Consider the following 20,514-nt stretch of genomic DNA (forward strand, 5'->3'; position numbering starts at 1 on the left):
TTTCATCTTTCTATTTTACATCGACTAATTTTCCCACTTTATACTATTGAAGGTAATTTATCATTTTTCATATTCCAGCAAAACTAATTTCCTTACGTTCTTTTCATATTCCTTTTATTACTCAGATTTCAGCTATTACTACTACTACTTCATTTTCTTCACAATTTATTTTTTATATTTTCCTTTTCAATAATACCGTTCCATTTTTGTAGTTATGGTAGTCGATTTTCTTTTTTAAGTTATCTAAACTTTGAGCTAAGATAAATGATAATGCTATATAACAAGTAGTAAATTGATATTATATTGTAAAATATTACATGAAACTATTCTTCAAGTACTTATATATATAATATGCAAAAATCTACTTTGTAGCATCTAATTGAAAATATATAATGCATCCTTTATTATATTTTAAGAATATAAAACTATTTTCTGTATCTCGGTACGTACATATACGGTACGTATATATATGTGTGTGTGTGTATATATATTAGTAGCAAGAATTTCACCGCTTGTTCTCCTTACAGGGTAATATAATGTATTTCGATGAAGTAAATTCATTATTAAATTTACTCGTACGGCAATCCTACAAAAGGAGATTGTTTATAGATTCCTCTAAAACGAGTTTAAAAGGAAATAAGAAATCAATTCCTCTTATTTATGCAGCACAAACGAAGGAGACGTACGAAGTATTCTTAGCAGATTTGTTGAAACGTAAAACTAAACTATTTTATTAGGACTGAAGCTCGGTTCTATTAGTACTGTTCTTATGCGAGATGCGAAAAAGGTTAGTTGAAGGGAGAAGCAGTTATAGCTGGACAGAAAAATGTCCTGTCAAACTTATAAATCCAAAGAATGTGTACTTTCTACCATTTAAACATAAATCTTGTTTGATGAAGCATTTTGTCAAAGCAATGGTTCTTAATAGCCAAGGTTTTTTATAAGTTAAGTTTTTCAGAACCATTTAAGCAGAAATCATAGAAGGAATATTTGGTAGATTACGGATACGTAAGCTAATAAATAATTTGGACTTTGAGAGGAGTTTGAATGAATCTGAAAAAGTATCACGATATTATTTCAGAATATTGTTAAATCATTCCTAGGTAAAAAAATACCAATTCCTGGGCTGAAAATCAAGTAGAATTGGGGAGTGAACTGCTTGAAAACAATTAAAATACCTGGGGTGCAATATATTTCTAAAAATATAATGTCGCATTCACATTTGGATTTTTTTATCTAACTTTGGCGATGTAAATTATGAATAAAGAGAACATTTTCACCAGAATATATCAATAATTGAAAAACGCTACCAGGGAAAATGAAGCCGGCTGCTTTCCGTTTACTGCTGCAGATTGAAGAATGATATTCGAAAGTCTGAATACAGGAGAAAACTAAATAAAAACTGACATTAGATAAAATAATACTGTAGGCTATATAATTCCTTAAAAATCACGTTTTCTTTAAATCCCCTGTGTAGTTTGTAAATTTAAAAACAGTTCAAAAAAATATATATTTACTTTACCACCCAGCTTATTGAATCCATTCAACAAAAAAAGTTTTTGAAGTTACACTTCTTTTGGCGCTTTAGGTTTTCTCCTAAAGCGCTAAAAGAAGTTGATACAAAAGTATCAAAAGAAGTTAATACGGAAGAACTTGATACGAAAGTTGCGATCACGCAATTTCCGTCGTAACATGTTACGGAAGTTGCGCGGCCCGATGTAACACACCATGAAGATTTGCGCAGGCCCAAGTGAATCAATTTGCACGCATATGCGTATAGTGTTTAATTCAGTCAGTCGATCAATGCAATTAAGTGATTAGCATGTGTGTTAAATATAACAGATATTTAGTCGTAATAAATATATATTTATATACACTGATTTCTGAAGACGGGTATTTTAAACTGTGAATGTTGTTGTTCATATTCATAAAACTTTATTTATATTGCAGCGTATATTTATTAATTTTTTTTTTTTTTTGTGAAAATTGTGTATCAAGATTTGAGGTTATATTTACGTAAGTATTATTGTTTATGAATAAAATTATATTTTTTAATGACACAGAAAATAGTACTTATCAGATAAATTTTTGATTTTGCACAAATAATTTTAAATTTACCAGAAGTAAAATTGTGGCATCCTCGGGAACGAACGGGCCGATGAGGCTGCCAAGAGAGTTGCAATAAATGGCATCCGAATACAATCGAGATGTGAGAGGGACTTCATGAGATCAGTCCGTGTAAAATTGCGGGCTCAGTAGAATAGGTTCTGGTTGCTGAGTCCTCCCACGGCATTACATAATATCCGAGAGAATGTGCTCGAGAAACTTCTTTCCCCGAGCAACAGAAGAGACCAAGTCATCTTAACTGGGCCAAGGATTGGACACACCAGGCTTACCCTCGCACATCTATTCGGTTCTCCTCAGAAGATCTGTGAGACTTTTAAGGTCAAATTGTCCATGCACCATCTGCTTTTTGATTGCCCAATCTTTGAAACCATCCGATAAAACTTAGACCTGGGTTCAGATATGAAATTTTTATTAAACGGTAAAGAAGGTATAAAACGTCTGTTGCGATTCCTCTCCTATAGTGGAATGAAGAATGCAATTTAGTGGTTTTTGTCTGATTTATGTATTTTAGTTAGTGTTTGTTGTTATTACTTGTCTACGTTTAATCTTTATTGTTCCTGTTTCTTTATTCTATATTTTTGTTGTTTATGATTTTTGTTGTTTTCTGTAACACTACATGATAGTATTACTTTAGTCGTTAATGACTGTAATTGTTGACGCCACTGTAAAAAAAAAAATTATAAAATACACTATTATAAAACTATTTATATCATATTTTTCATAACATAGGCCGCTGATAACCCACGAGTCTATTCAGTCGTCATCCAAAGAATTAATGGAACTAACCAATCGAAATATATTCGATTAACATTGTTGTATGTCAACGATCGTTTGACTCAGATCAAATTTGATTGAATGCGTAAAAAAATTATTCTTTTATTCACGCCAAAGAAATATAACTTCTTATGTGCGTACGTAAGTACACACGAGTATTTTTCATTTATTTTTTTCGTAGACCAGTATTTAGATAGTTTTCTTCATTATTTCTATCTTAGTTTATTTTGCTTTATCGTGAAAGTTTTATAGTTCAAAATTAACTATTATTATTAAAATTGTATGATCTACCTAAAATATAATACACAACATGTTTATCTCACGATAACATATGAGGACGTTTATTTGTATAAATATTCATAATTTATCGAAGGTTACTTTATTAGAAATATACCTTATGCATTTTGAGATTATTTTGGATGGTTTCTAAATACTCGATTAAATTTTGAAGTTATAAATGATAAAAAATTTCACGTCAAAATCAGGAATCAAACTGTAACAACTGGAACACCAGACCAATTAATTACCTTAAACCAATTTTTGTTCATTTTTATACTATAAAGTAGTTAAGCACGCGTATTATTAAGAAAACATAGTAATACTTTTGTTAGAAAACCCGTATAAATAATTAACTTATTTTCCTGTTTCCTCAACTCTTTTCTGGAAACCAGTCCAGGTTATTTATTTAGGCAATAATAAAATACTCTACATTTTTTTAAATAAATCGCGATGTGAATTAATGTTTGTTTATTTCACGGAGAAATATTGATTTATCCATATTTTTATTTGTCAGAAAATTAATTGAGATCTTTATTGTATAATATGTGTCATCGACTTTTTTTGCCAAGTAATGTATCTGGTGGTTCCTTCATGGATTAGTTTTATGTGATAGGATGTGCTGGAACTTTAGTCCCTTGGTATTTTGCCATTTAAAGTTCAGTAAGCGTTTAATACTTGTACTTTACGACTTCAACCAAGATTAAAAACAATAAAAATATTTACTTCAATTAACTCAAAATAATAAAATTAAAAAAAAAATGAGATTAAAATAGTAGTAATATAAAATGGATTCTACTTTTCTTTCTAACAATTTCTTAAAATATCAATATTATTTTTTATCATAAATTTTGAATATACCTATATTATTTTTTTTTCTTCCCTTATTTATTATTTTTTAATTTAATTCGTGCTTTGTATGTGTTTGTTGTTTTTAATTAATATAATGTAGTACAACAAAAAAGAGCTATATATACAGTAAAAAAAAAAAAAATGTATAATAACTGCATGCAAACAAATGTTGTAGAGAAAAGTGGTGAAGCGTATATTTGCATTAGCATAAATTCAAATTACAAAAATTACGTATGTTCATCGAAGTCTGTCTCTCTCTCTCTCTCTTTCTCTCAATTTCTCACCCTGTATAATAAGCTATATACATTTTAATTTGTTATTCAATGGCTTTTTCTCTTTATATCCTTACAACTAAATGCATAATTATAAAAACTTTTCATGGTTTAAAATAATATAAAATTAAAAAATTTGCGTTAAGTGACGAAATTAGTATTAACATAGGGTAACAGAATACGTATCATATGCTGCATAAAAAAATTGTATTATAAATATTTAGTTTGCGTTATAAACACTGTTTTTTCCTTTAAAAGAAAATAGAAACCAATGAGGGACTCGTTAGATAAATAAGTTTATTGATAAAATTGGACAAAATATCCTAATCACACTTAATTATTTAAAGAATTTCAAATGAATTTGTACAATTAAAAAAATAATATTAATAAATCATTAATTATTATAATTAAATTATTTTATTTATTTATTTATTTTTTTTTTTTGTCTACTTGTTAGCATTTACGATCGGTATCTCGTAGAGGACCATAAGTACATCTAATTCATGATAATCCCGTGAACAGAGGTTCCCGATGTAGGTCGTTTTTAGACCCTCTAACTGATTACATCTCACAGTCATCAGCTAGACCTCGGTCGGGATGCCACCGATGTAAATGCCTCGGCAGACATTTGCATCAGTAAAATACATATCAAATTTTGCCTTCACGTAGGCCTCAAACGGACATCTTCACATTCAACCTAGCATGATTCTCTCAAACTAACTAACCGTGACCGTGGAAGCGCAGACCAAATTTGACAACACTGTTTGTGACTGTGAATGCCTCAGAAAACGAACGAGTTGAAGTTAAATGCTACAGTCATACTAATCAAAATTATATTGTAATAATTAAATAAATAATATAATTATAATTTATAATTATCTAATAAATAATTAATTTATTATTATCTAATAATATAATTTATAAATTATATTATAATAAATTATTATTATTATATAAAAATTGTACTATATGTTACGCAACACAGAAATTCAGACCTACACCCAAATAATTCGACCAAATTAGGTCACCTAACAAGGGGAACGTAATCTCATTCCGGTCCGCGCAGGAGCCGGGGACAAATCCCTCACTCCCACCCATCCCACCATGGACTCTCGCGCGGCATTACCAAGTCTCAATCAGGAACTGCCACCGGGGGAACGAAACCACACCGCACGATGCCAATGCGCCTACCTCCAACCAATCCAATGCCTAGGCCGGAACTCTAACTACCCCGAGGATACAGAACGTATCCTCATTGACATTGACTCGAATCCACCAAATGAAACCTAGCCAAACTCGTCCGAAAGGCACCAACCCCGGAGAGAAACTGTGTGATATATCGATTGGGGGAACTCATCAAATCGCACCTAAATCCGACACTATGGGAAATATACCATGCGTGTAGCGACCTATGGGGGATTCGTCCAAACTGACCTGCCAAGACGCAAGGCCTCGGTGTTCAATCTCTTGTTTTCGTTTTGACGTCAATAGATTATTTACCTTGGAAATGTAGCGTTCCTTACGCTCATTATCCAAGATATCTATTGGTTTGACTCTGGCTGTAACACAAACTGCCTCCAGCGAAATTGTTCTATAAACGTTCAATGCACAGTGACAGAGTCATCCCGTATTCCCATTCCTAGGTTCCTTCTCCAGGTTACATCTGCCACGTCCAGCACGTGGAAATTTTTTAGTCGCTGTCGTCATACAATTAATATACTGCTAGATAATTTACATTTTTGTCTAACCTCAATTTGTATCACGAGCTAATTTTCTGGATTTCTTCATAAACAGAAGATAAAGATACTAGATAAAGATGAATTTCTCTACACTTAACAAACCACGGCGCCACTATTATGGTCCTCACCAATTTATTTTGGAATTTTTGACTTATGTCAGTATTGCTGTTACTCATCGTATTCCACAGCTGGATCCCATAAGATCATAAGGATAATTCTGAAAATCAGCAATTTATTAAATAACAATAACTCTGAACTTCTACACAACAACCAGTTTAGTTTTCTACCGGTGGCCGTTCTACGTTAAGCGATGATCCAAGTGTAGGCCAAAGTACCGTATTCGATCCATATGAGAAATGTAGACGCCATTCATGGGAACCCGTAGTCAATTACCCCTTCTCATCGTAAATATCACACGGCTCGATTTCTTCTAATTAATCCTCATTTCCCATCTCGTCAGCCGCGCACCGATTTCGTCTAACTCTGATTGTAATTTAGCTGAGGTTTGATCTGGATTATCATAATCACCTAGGATTGCATGACGTCTGCAAACGAAGTGAGAGTGACGAAATCCAGAGAAAGATCTGATGTGAAAATCGAATACAGAACAGGATACAGAACAGAACTCTTAGGAACTCCCGACTTCTATCGAAGAACCCAGATATTTCCTGATTGAACTTAACGCGCCCATCCAGGTAACTCTGTAGGAATAAGTAAAATGGCTTTGGTAGGCTCTGTTTTAGCTTACATAGCAGACCAGGCAGCCAGACCTTATCAAAAGCCAACTGAACATCCAAAACCGCTGCTGGATAGTACGTCTTATCCAATAAGCACCTGGTTAAGCTCTACCTGGTTAACAGCTCTATGTGTCTGTTCATTGGTAGAGTATTCACTCCTAAAGCCAAATTTATGATCTGTTATAATATCGTTTTGCTCCAAGACAGGCCACAGCATCAGGATAAACAGCTTTTCAAACGACTTGGTTAGTATCGGTAGAAGGCTTAAATTTATAGATTTGTAGGAAGTAACAGTGAAGAGGTTTACATGGCTTTGGAACTATTACTGCATGAGAGTCCTTTTATTTTATTTATTTAAATAAATAAATTTTATTTTATTAAACGACTTATTAAAAAGAATTGTTACAACATTTTGTTTTAGATGTAATCGGATCAAGTTTCTTATTCAGCTAATCCTGCTCATTCAAAATTGAAAAATAGTCTTTCTTTAATGTACCAATTTCCAAATTTTTCCTATTTTGAACTATTTTATGGATTTAAATAAAATAAAAATAAGTATTTTTAAACTTGTCATGAGAACTTATAAACCACATTTGTTTGTGTGTTCATGTAAGACAAAATCATTTCCAGTGATTAAATTTTGCTACAATTTAGATTATTTCCCGTATTTAAAAACCTATTATCGAAATTATAATTATATACTTAGCTCATGGGGCACGCGGCATATGTATTAAGATTAGTATGACGGCAGTTTTATATTATTCTACTTTAAAGCCATTTCTCGTTTAATACTAATCTATCGATTGCACCGACGTGTTAAATAATAATTTGACGTTTAATGAAATTCTTCATTTTACTGAATTCTTCATTCAGTAAAATCTTTTCAAGATAATTCATAGAAATTATGTTGATCATAATCTTCAGATCGTTTCCACAATTTTAATGCGATTTATGGTACTTCGTATTATGCAGGTTGATTACAAATGAAGTAATGATTTTATGAAATTATGATTACGAATGGAATAAGATATTACGTCTGCTAGATAATTAGATTACCTTTTTCGTATAGAATAAATTTTCCATTCTGTTTTGTGTAAATCTAAATTACTAATAATATATAAAAAAATGTTGAAGTATCCATTAAGAAAATAATTTTAAATAAAAATGGAAGTTATTTTTTTAATTTTTTTTGTTGAATATATGATATTTATAATTATAATTATATTTGAATAATTATAAATATCATATATATACGAAGAAATTAAATTTTCATTTGTTACAAAAAGAAGTGACTACGTTTTAACATAATCGTAAATAATTTTTTTGTAATACAGAGAGTGATAATAAATTATAAAAGCGGAAAACGGCATCATATTTCAAAACTGAGGGATACTTAGAAGTAGAAAAAGGTTACAAAATTCTACATAATTAACAAAATTTAAGATGTGTATACATTTTTTTGCCACCTTGGCTTCACTATATTAAATTAAACTTTCTTTGATAGGAAAATAATAGGCATGTGATATAAAGGATTTTTATATAGAACTGACTGACCCGGCAATGCTTCACCATTGCTAGAATTCAATATATATATATAAATATATATATATAGAACACAAACGTTAATTTAACAAAAAAAACTGAACATTACGGAACTTCACGAAATTTAACCTTTTCCTTTTTCACTTCTTCCCATCTTTTCTTTTTCCCTTCTTCACTTCTTACCTTTCCCCCTTTTTCCCTTTTTTGCAAAAATTATTTTCACGTAACTAATATTTATTCTGAATACGAGTCAAATCGGGCCATAAATACAATTTTCCGAAATATCTCGACCCCAGCGCCACCTAGCGGGTGTGTGCACAACAACTCACCAAAGTTTCATCGCAATCCGATGGATAGTACAGGAAAGCATACGGGACCAACAAACAAACATTAATTTATATATATATAAAATTGCAACCTATTTTCATTTACATTAATGGGTATGCACGTAACGCTTATATACGCGCAAACACATGTATTATAAGGAATATACGGAAAGAAATGACCACCTCGTTCTCATATGCATGGTAGTAAGTTCATGTAACCTTCTCAGATTCTCCATGATAGATGGAGAATTGATACAGAAGGCAACCAATAGTCGTTGTTTATCTGTTGTTATAAACCAGTCACTTCAAATAATCAAATAAATGATATCTTCCTTTGCTTTATCTTTTGTAAATAAAATATAAAACATAATATGTATTTTTTCTTCGTAAAAAATTGTTACGAATAAATAAATTTAAATAAATCGCAAAAGTAAATCTAAACTTCAAATTACTGTCAGTAATGTTCTAATGCGAAGACATAATATATTTTTATATATGATTTTTTTTTTACACTTTTATTTATAGTCGCATCAAAAATTAAGTCATTAACGACTTATCAGTGTAATGTAAATGTACCGGTAAAGTTTGTCTTGAACAAACTTAGGTCGACCACTCCCCTGAGACGTGTGATTAATTAAAACCCAACCACCAAAGAACACTGGTACCCACGACCTAGTATTCATATCCGATTTAAAGTAATTTTCTTTATTAGGATTTAAACCTGACAACTTCGACTTCGAAATCAGTTGATTTACGACGACGAGTTTACCACTACACCGGTGGGTTATATATAATTTTATTTTCAAATATTATAAACAAAACTGATGCTAGTTTTGTTTAGCTAATATTTTTTTCTTTTATTTATTCTTTTATGTGTTAACAAATTCTAAAAATTTTAGGGTTGTAATACATAAACATTTTTCATTAGGCATTTCTTAAGAAAAATCTTCTAAAAAGATCATTTGAACTAGCTGGTAATGAAATAAGAGATAAAAAATTATTTAATTACTTATTAAAGTTTTATTTAACGCTGCTATACATATTAAGAATTAGTTTTGTTTTATAATTAACGTATCAAAAAAATGTTGGATACGGGAAAGATTTCTAAGATTGAATATTTTTTAATTTTAATTTTAATTTTAATTCTTTTTATAAATTGTCATTAAGCATAAACTAAGCACAATTAATAAAAAAATTTACCTAAGTGAAAAATTAACAAAATATGTATTTTAGTGAAGGAAATTATACTAATTTATTGCTAATTGAAATAAAATAAAGAATTTTTGTTTTAGTAATGTAGCCAAGACATCTACGAAACCTTTATCTACGATCTTAATATACTTTTGTTTCTAATTAAAAATATTCTAAGAAACGATTTTAATACTTTTCCTTCCTTATTGCAAAAACTTTTCAATTCCGAAGCTTAATTGTTTATTTTTTCCTTGTTTGAATTGTAGATTTTTATATATAGCTACAATCGCATCTATTACTATTATCCATCTATAGTAAAATCAAAAAAGATTTTCCGATAAACCAAAATATCCTTTGTTACGGGAAATTAACTTTAGTGTTTTTTTTCATAAATTTATTAGAATTTCAGTAAATCTTTAGATATTTAACAATAGGTTAAACAGGTTTTATTAACTTTTCTTTTAAATTAGTTTATTATTATACTTTTTTTTATAAAAATTGCAGCAAATAATTTTTTTATTCATTTTAATAAAATTAAATTAGCCAAAGTTTCTTTAGATATACTTTTGACCTTCGGCAAAAGAATTTTTGAAGTAGTTTTATTGTATATCTAAATCAAATATTTTTATTGTGGTATGACAAAAAATAAATTAAATAGAATTAAATAAAATTAGATTGCGTGATGCAAGTGTTATTAGAGTACTTTTACTCATATTGTGCTTCTTGACAATAGTCAAGAGCTACTACTAACAACTAGAAATTCTCATGACAAAAAGATGAAAGACTGATACTTAGATTTCTTTATACAATACACACACATGTCTGGAAAAGGAAACTGTAAAAAAAAAACAGAAGATAAAGAAAATCTAAAATTTGTATTCCAACCACTTAAAATCTCATGTACAATGGAAATAATCTTATATTATTCGTATTTCATGTTAATATTAAGTTATAAAATATTTATTTAAATTAAAGATAGCTTAACAATGATTAAAAATAAATTACTAATGATTTTTATTATTATTGTTATTTAATTTTTAAACTGTAATTTACATGAATTTAATATTTATCCATAGAGTATTTTAACAATACATTTTAATGCCAACAATTAATTGTATTAAGAAGAAAACGAACTTATATAATTAAGTTCGATACACGTACACGAGAGAAAGTAGAACGTAAATTTGTCTCGTAGTTCATTCCTAGAAATCGCGAAGAAAATTATTAAAAATTCAAGTTAGTTATAATTTCAATAATATAATATATACTGAACAATGTTATTTTCCACACTTTTTTCCCTCTTTCATGGAATAATGAAGAACGAGAAGCAGAAAATTAAATCAAATGACAACACGCTTAAGTCAAAGTAAATTCCATCAGTTTATATAGAGGAGCCCGTAAGGTCCATAAGCAAACATGCAGTGGGACGAACGGGATCAGAGAACCTCTACTCGCCCTCGTTCACCTCCCTACCTCGAACAATGGCCTCCACCAAGGCAGCTACGGCTTTCCACGCAGCCTCCGATTCAAGCATCTTGGTGATTACGCTTTCAGCCACCAACTCCCCTAACTCCTCGACTACTGGGCACCGTACATCATACCAGCGTCCACACCAGAACACCACGTGTTCCGGGAAGTCGACGACTGCACAATACCTACGTAAGAGGGAAGCTCTTTTCCCAATCCCATGCAGGTAAATCCCAAAGCAACCGCGACCCCTCAGAAACTGAACGAGTTCGTACGACAGGTTTCCGGACTTACTCCCTATCCTTGATTTCTGGGATGAAGGATCTTGTCCATCTACCTGTCTGCGATGCCTGCCACTGTCCATTAAGCCAATCACAGGCAACATTTGGTAAAGCACCCCGTTGTCTAATCGCCCTGATATTCAGGTGTGGCACTCCGGCGATAACAAACACGGCCTCGCTGGAAACTGTCCTATAGGCACGTACGATCTGCAATAAGTTGCAGATCGCACGTATGCATATCGCAGTATTAGTTTTAAAAATGTTTACTTTTAAAGCGATAAAAATACAGTAACAAAATAAAATGCCAATTCAAAACAGGAAATAAAATTAAAAAATCTTAGCTCCTTTCAAACATAACAGTATGTAATCACTGCATCATATCGTTAGATTATTTAAAAACTTAAATGAATATTTTTCTTAAATCCTGATTAACTAAGTATATATTTTGTATTTTTAATTTTAGTATATTAACTTCTTGATTAGTTTTTCACATTAAATCACGGATTATTCAAAATTATATTTTTGTCTATCAACTGTAAAGAACAGGCCTAGTAGTTTTACTCTTCTCAATTAATAATATTTTTAATTTTGTGGTATATTTCTGATATTAATGTGTTTTGGTCTAAAGCAAATTCTTTTATTTATTTTTTACTTCGCGTTTAAATTTTTTAAAGAGACAAATTATTACCGATGTAAAAATGTATTTTATCTATGCATTATACAGTAATTTAATTATATGTTATAAAAATACACAAAAGTTGTTCTATTTATCAAAATTAAAAAATGAAAGAACATGATTTTCCTAATTTCTTTAAAACTGAAATAAGTATTCTTAACAATAATTGTAAAAAAAAAAACTATCAGAAGCTTTGAATTAAAATAATACGTGGTGTTAATAATGAAAATAAAATAAATAAACAAATAAAACGTTACCAAATTATACTAAAAAAAAAATATTAAAATATAAAAAACATGTTCCTCTTTGTACTTGTTTATTGAAAACAAATTTTAATATGTTCTTGATATTTATTAATAATTGGATATTTATTAATAATTTTAATGATGAGGTTTGGAAATTCTGTTTATTGTTAAAGAAATGATAAAAACATAAATAAAAGTGGAGAAACAGAAGTAGCATCACAAAATAACAATACGAACACTTTTATAAATAAAATTCTTAAATGCCTTCAATGGAAATAATTTATAATTTACATAAATTTTCTCAGAATTAAATTCTCTATTAATTTAACCTCAAGTTTTATATGTTTATTAATAATTTAACAACGTTATTTTACGCCAAAACTAAAAAAAAACTGTGTTTTTTAACTCATTTTTTTTTTTTTTTTATTAGACCTTATTTCATAGAAAATAATATTGATGCAGTTCTGAGACCCATTTTTAAAACTTTCCATATTATAAAGCGTAAAAAAACCATTAAATTCTGAGAATTTCAGTTGGGCTTAATTTCAGCGGAAGAGCAGAAATCTGGGCGAAATCTTTCACTAGCAGTAACTCACTAACGAAGCGTTTTCGGACCCTTATTTTTAGGATGTTTTTCGTTATTTTAATAAGAGAAATACTCGTACGCCTATGAAGTTAAACAAAATCCTCTCAGAACACTATTTATATACTCAAAATTGTCAATCAACGAAAGAATATTTTTTGCCGTGGAACGAGCTTAGCTCCAGAATACTTAAAAAATATATCCTTTCTACTTCATCAGTTTTTTATTTTCTCTCTTAATTTTAATAACAAAATCAGCAAATAAACAAATAAAATCGCAAATCAGCTGATTTCGAAGTCAAGAGTTCTAAGGTTCAAATTCTAGTAAAGGCAGTTACGTTTATTCGGATTTGAATACGAGATCGGTGGACACCGGTTTTCTTTGGTAGTTGGGTTTCAATTAACCACATATCTCAACAGTGGTCAACCTGACACTGTACAAGACTACAATTCATTAACATTTCAAATATTCATTTGAAATGGCAGAGTATATACATATATACTCTGCCATTGAGGTCAGCAGAAAGTTAGCGTCTCGGTTTTTCATTTGGAAGATCACTAGTTGCAATTCTGTTTAGACATGTCATTTTTTATACGTTAAATCTCATAGATTCTGTAATTAAAAAAAAGTCAAATATTTAAGTATTAGAAATAAAATAGATGTGAATATTAAAAAGTATTTACAACAACAATAGCACCAGGAACATCTACATATTAGTATTAAAACTTCGAACAAAAATGATACCTTAAGTGCAACATTCAGTAATTCTATCTGTGATAAGAGAAACGTTAAAGTGAAAACATTATTTGGATTGGCAGTATGCCCGCAAATAGCGAGAGCCAAAACAATTTAAGAATATAACAAAATAATATTGATAATTTTATTTTATTTTTGTTTCTTATTTTTATTATGATAAGTCAATGTCGAAGCTAAAATTACATTATTGAGACAGACATTTGTAATTTTATTCCATAATATTTCCTTTCCATTAGTTTTTATAAGATAGAATTTGATAATATTTTGTTAAAACGGTAGCCATTATAATTTAAATTCATCAAATAGAGATTAAATAAATTATATGATTAAAATCATTTGATTGTGAAGTACTACAGTACTACAGTTTCACTTAATAGGAGTGTGAAAATATCATAAACATTATTCAGATATTTATAGAGATTTCTGATATTTTATTTTGAAGTAGAAAAGATTTTTTTTTAATTTACAATTTGTTAGAAAATTGCAAAGAATAATATTTTCCATTTATTGATAATTCGTTTCTTATTACAATTAAAAGAATATAATAAATTTATTAAATTGTTATACTTTAAATTATTAGATATTTATCTAATATATCAATCTCTTTCTTAAAAGTACTTTGATCATAGCTGCTTTGTGCTCTAAAAATTAAATTGATTATTATTGTTTTTCTATTATTATAGGTAGCATTGAACTGCCGCATATACTTGATCGTTTAACTAATTTTAAAGTAATAAAACTTATTTTCCTGGAGCATTAAAATGAAGCAAGTTGTGTTCAGACAAATCTTTTCTAGTTGTTACAATTTTTTACCGGTTCTGTTGTTTACTCTAATGCTATCCTATATAATGTCATGTCATACATAAAACGTACAACTGAATCTATTAAAGTATGGCATATCGATTTTAATCCCTTGTGATACTGGAATATATGTGATGATTTGTAATGTGAATTTGTAATCTGTTATTTTTAATATTTGTTTTTAGAAATATACAAATATTTTATTGTGGTCGATAAACAATAATACATTATGGTGCACAATGACGTCAGAATGGATAGATACGCTGTACGATGGATAAAAACTAATTATCTCAGAATTTGCCTGCATAGATAAAGAGAAACCGTGGTAATAAGGCTAGTAAACAGAACATTTTCACAAAATACAACCAGCAAGCGCAAATTAATAATTAAAAATATAACTGCATGAAAAAGTAGTCCATAAATAGGTGAAGACAAATAAAATAATTACCTACTCAGAAGGGGTAATGAAAATGATATGACGACATATTTACGTACACGTTAATATGCGAAATCTGTATCTTTTTAGTCTACAGATAGCATTTATTGAATGTAAATGTACTATATTATTTTGTCTATGCAATTTTATATAATCTAAAAATATATTAATTAAAATCGTATCCTTTATTAGTAGATAATTTCCTACTTTATATATATATATATACATACTTAACATGCAAAGTGTATCACGAAGTTTTCCCGTGACTTCATTACGTATTCTACTCTTCTACTCGTGACGATAATAGGAAAAAGCATATAAAATTATGTCTTAAAATGCTTCGTTTGCGATTTAGGGCTAATGAAGGATTTCGCTCGGATTTCAGCTACCCCAGAGAAATGATTCTAATTATTTTCGTAGGTACAATCCAATATCTCCTTTAACCAACAAAAACATACAATCTTTTTAACGGACTCATAAATACGGAAACCAAAGAAGGAGATCCATTTTAATGATACAATTTAATTTTTTTCTAAATTGTAATACTTTTTCATCGAATATAAAAAAATGAAATACCTAATGGCAATTGCCTAGTCGGGGTAGTTATCGAATTTTGGTACCTTTCCACATCAGCAGATTTTACCAATTACAGGTAACTTGACGCAAAACTGCAGCTTGTACCAAGTACGATAAACAAACTGCAGTTTAACTGTTCCAGAGTTACTAAATAATTGCCAAACCAATGAAGAAAAAGACAGAAAACATGTAAAGGATATCAACAGTAGCTGAAAATCTGATATCACTACAGGATATCGGTAACAGCGATGTACACAATAGGCGTTAAAGCTTGTAAATATTCAGTGTAAACGTGTTTTGCAAATTCATACAATCCATCTCATATTCGCTCCTGAAATGCACACCAACACTATCTGTAGCCAATCCCATTAGCCAGTGCTAGTCTGTCATTCAGAATGACATGACGTCCGAAGACCGTTTCCAAACTAAGTACAAGTTCGCCAATCCTGACTCTTTAAGGACCGAAAGCGATACCAATAGATGAACCAGGAGAAAAAATCATTCTACAAATCAGTCAAGTTAGCTCAAGTCGCTTTCTAGACCAAAAGTGGTATATAATTATAATAATAATAATAATAATAATAGTTCGATTAATAAGGGCATTTATAAAATACGTTTACACAATTAAAGAAAGCATTTGAATTAAATTTTTACTTTTACTTGATAATCGATTTGATAAAAAATCTGTTGTGGAAAGTACATGACTTCGTTGTACACCTATTAATTACATATACACATTTTCTAAAAAAAAAGTACATAAACATTTATTTCATTAATAACTTCTGATATATTTTCATATTTTGTTCTTTTATATTATTTTTATTGGATTATTATTTATTGTAAAACTTTTTTTACAATCAGAGATTAATAATTATTAATAAATCAATATATTTAAATTAAAAAAAAGAAGACAAACTCTGATACGAACCGATGTAAGATGCCTTCCCCTTGTAATATCCAAATATTTCATTAATTAAAATTTTATTTGGCTATAACTCTGAAAGCAATGAAAATAAGTACTACTTATGATATATCGTTAAAAAGCTCTCAATGAGGGCTTATTACTGCATTTAAGAGTCCAAAATCCAAAAAGTTCAAAATCCAAATGTTTTTCGATTTTGGGCTTTTTTTGACAATTTTGCTTCAGTCTATCGCAATCAAAAGGGGAAGTGCACAGCTAGATGTTACAACAGTCCTAAATCCAAAATTTCAACATCCAACGACTAATCGTTTTTGAGTTATACGTGATACATACGTCACGCCGAAACTAGTCAAAATGGATTCAGGGATGGTTAAAATGGATAATTCCATTAAAATCTGAAAACCTAAATTTTTCGCGATCACAATACTTCCTTTACTTCGTACAAGGAAGTAAAAAAGTACCTGATTTTCTGAGAGTTTTACACATAAAAATAGGTCAGAAATAAACAATAAATAAAAGGTAAAGTTCTGGAATATTTAGTCAGTTTTTTATATATATTTATATTAGGTTTGGCCTACTATAACAGTTGCAAAAAAATAAAATAATTTTTACTCTTATTAAAAAAATGTATGCCGGTCACTAATTAGTTTAAGGGAGAATCCCGGTATAACGATTCTAATAATTTAATAATTTTTAATGGTGTTTTTTTTTTAAATGTACTTCCTTTTAATTATTAAACGTCCTAGTAATAACAAGAAATTTTAGAGCTTAAAAAACAATCCCGTATTAAAAATATTATTTATATAGACTGAAACATGATTTCAGGGTTTACTCTGGGACTAGTTTAATAATTACATCTCAGCTAAGCAGGGAATATCATTTGAGTTAGTTTTGCTCTCAAGACCGTCCCATACAGCCATAATCTGCAAACATATTTATTTCCTTTTTCACACACACAAACACAAATACAAACTTTAACGTATAAAACGGTATCTATATTTATTAAACTTATATCTCAGTACCTTAATCCTTACGCACTTAAACCAGAACTATTATCTTTATACTGTTCAATACATCCGAAGTTAAATTCCTCAACTTTTCACCTCCTACATTTCTTACTTCGCAAACATACCCAACTAAGAAATTCTAATTTATACTATTCAAATAATCAATCAATTACATTTGCACATTCATTACAATTTGATTGCACATTCATTCATTTCAATTGATTACATTGCAATTGCACATTCACCCCACAAAATTACCAGTTTCTGGTAATTTGCTTTAACAATTTCCTTTCTTTAAATTCCTTTTAAAATCATTCAGATGCCTAAAATATCTTTTATCGTTTCGAGTTCCCTGAGGTTATACAGTGGACACAGACAACTAATTTCTTTCCTGTGTGACCAATCATTCAACCCAAGTTAACGATATCTAACGCTATGTATATTCGTCCGATATGTATTAACTATTCTCTAAATTCCATTTCAATATTTTACGTAAAATATTAAATTAAGAAGTTCAGCCCTTCCGACGCATATAATTCACATATATTTCCTTTACAAATTAAATTCCGTATATTAGATAACTGTCAGCCATTTATTTATTAGCTCTTATCAATATTTAAATGATCCATTTTCCTTAACTGCAGCGTGCTCTTTTAGGCAACCAATAATCCGGTAGTTCTAAAATTTAATATACTATATTACATAACATATATTTAAAAATATTTCCAAATAGATGAACTATGACACACGTGAAGCATTTTTTCTTGAATGCAAGCCGTAAAAATACTTCAAATTATCCTTTTTGCATAAAATCCACTTGATTATTAGACATAATTTGTTGCCCTATAAACAGCATTATTCAACCTCCACTTAATAAAAATTGAACTATTTTTTGTACACAAAACATTATTTTCTAATTTTATTAAACGAAAATAAAAATATAAATTAACCAGTTAAAACTCTATCCGTAGCAAAAGTCTTGAACATTTATAATTGAAAAATATTTTTATTTGTTAACAATTTCTATTGGTTTTTTAGACAATATCCAGTTCATTTTCATCCAATCTACCATCTATTCTTAATTCCATAATTTTGGATGTATTCAAATTTATTGAAAGACCGCATTTATCAAAATATAATTTCAAATTATCGATTATAAATTTCAAAACTTTTAGATTTTATACAAAGAACACAATATCATTTACATTTAATAACACTCGAATTAACAGTTCATTTATATTTATGCCAGCCCACAATTTCTGTTGGAAACTTTTCATTAATAAACTAAAAATTAATGGAGTTAGCAAGCATTCTTGTTTACCTGGTTATAAGATTTGAATTACGTCGACAAGTCACCGATATACCACACCTAAGATTTTACACAGTTCCTTTATGGTATCATTGTACATTTACTTTAAATAGTACATTTACTAATTAATATACGTAAATGATAATCTCTTGTTATATTCTTATATTACCAAACGCAGCCTTAAATTTACAAACAAACAAAAAATCAATATTATTACTCTCATTTTTAAACATAGATTTCTAATACGTATAAAGTGAAAATTTTGTGATTATTAAAAATCATTTTTAATTTCCATCTGATTTTATTTTAAATTGCTCCACATACATATATGGAGCAATTTAATATACACTCACTCACACACACACACACACACACACACACACACGCACACGCACACACACACACACACATATATATATATATATTTACCAGCAAATAGAATGAAACTCTGATAAATAATTTTTCAGTTCAATTTATAAACGAAATACCCCTACAACTACCTACTACCGAAACCTCCCATTTTATTTATGTAAATGAAATATGATTAACTTCGTGTGGAGGTGATCGCTTTTCTGTAAGTTAATATTTTATTAAAAATGAGTGATAATTAAATTTATTTAATATAATCGGGTTCCTTTATAAAATTCATACGAAATTCTATCACCTTTGCCCTCGTAAAATTTTCGTTCAATTCATTGAAACGATAATCTCCATTCAAAAGACTATTAGTGTTGTGGACTTTGTTACCACATATATGCCTAATTTAATATCGGCGGACGAACACGGTAGCAACCATGTGAGCTGGTGCACATATACTTACGCGCTGATACAAGCATCAATCCCAGCACGCAGTTCTCCCACCATAGTGAGGCTGCAGCTCCAACACTCTCAGCCTCCAATAAAAGAGCGTGTACGAGAGTAAATTTTCAGTTCATCGTCGACTACCACCTGGAAAAGACCAAAAAGAAAAAGAAGAAAATGGAAGAAGACAGAAGAACTTCCCTGGCCACCTCAACGTAGGACCTCCCGGCGGATGTCAACATCCCCGCCGGAGAAGCAGACCTGGCCGGACCGCCGAGGGAGCCGTTGGACGCGGACGCTACCTTCCCGCTCCAGCTCGCCGAGTTTCAATCGCCCTGGCCGGTAGACTCAGCACCAGTGCAGCAGTAGGCGGCCTAGCGTGGGATCGCTCGAGGAGAACCGCCTCGGCCGCGCCAGTAAAGGACTACCGACGCGGACCCGACACTGCGGGGCTCTGGGGGTCACCACTGCGACGCTGTAGTGAGGACTCAACTGCCGCAGGGAAAGTCCGGTCTGACTTCGATGGACGAGCTGTAACTCTGCGACTTCGCCAGAGACCAGCTTCCGGACCCAACAGCTCTTCTCAGAGCTAACGCAAAAAACGACCCTTTTAACGGCCACCACAAGGTTATGAATTACGAGCCGTCGAAGCCATTCGATGACAACAGCCCTTCTTGGAGCTACCATAAGGTTAGCAGTTACAACGAGCTGTCGAAGCCAATCGACAACAAAAACGGCCCTTTTCAAGGCTACCATAAGGTTAGTAAGTGCCACTTGCCGCCGAAGCCATCCGGCGACAATTTAAATATTTTTTCATG

Source organism: Lycorma delicatula, chromosome 7 (genome assembly GCF_047948215.1).
Source record: "Lycorma delicatula isolate Av1 chromosome 7, ASM4794821v1, whole genome shotgun sequence".
In the NCBI taxonomy this organism is placed as follows: domain Eukaryota; kingdom Metazoa; phylum Arthropoda; class Insecta; order Hemiptera; family Fulgoridae; genus Lycorma; species Lycorma delicatula.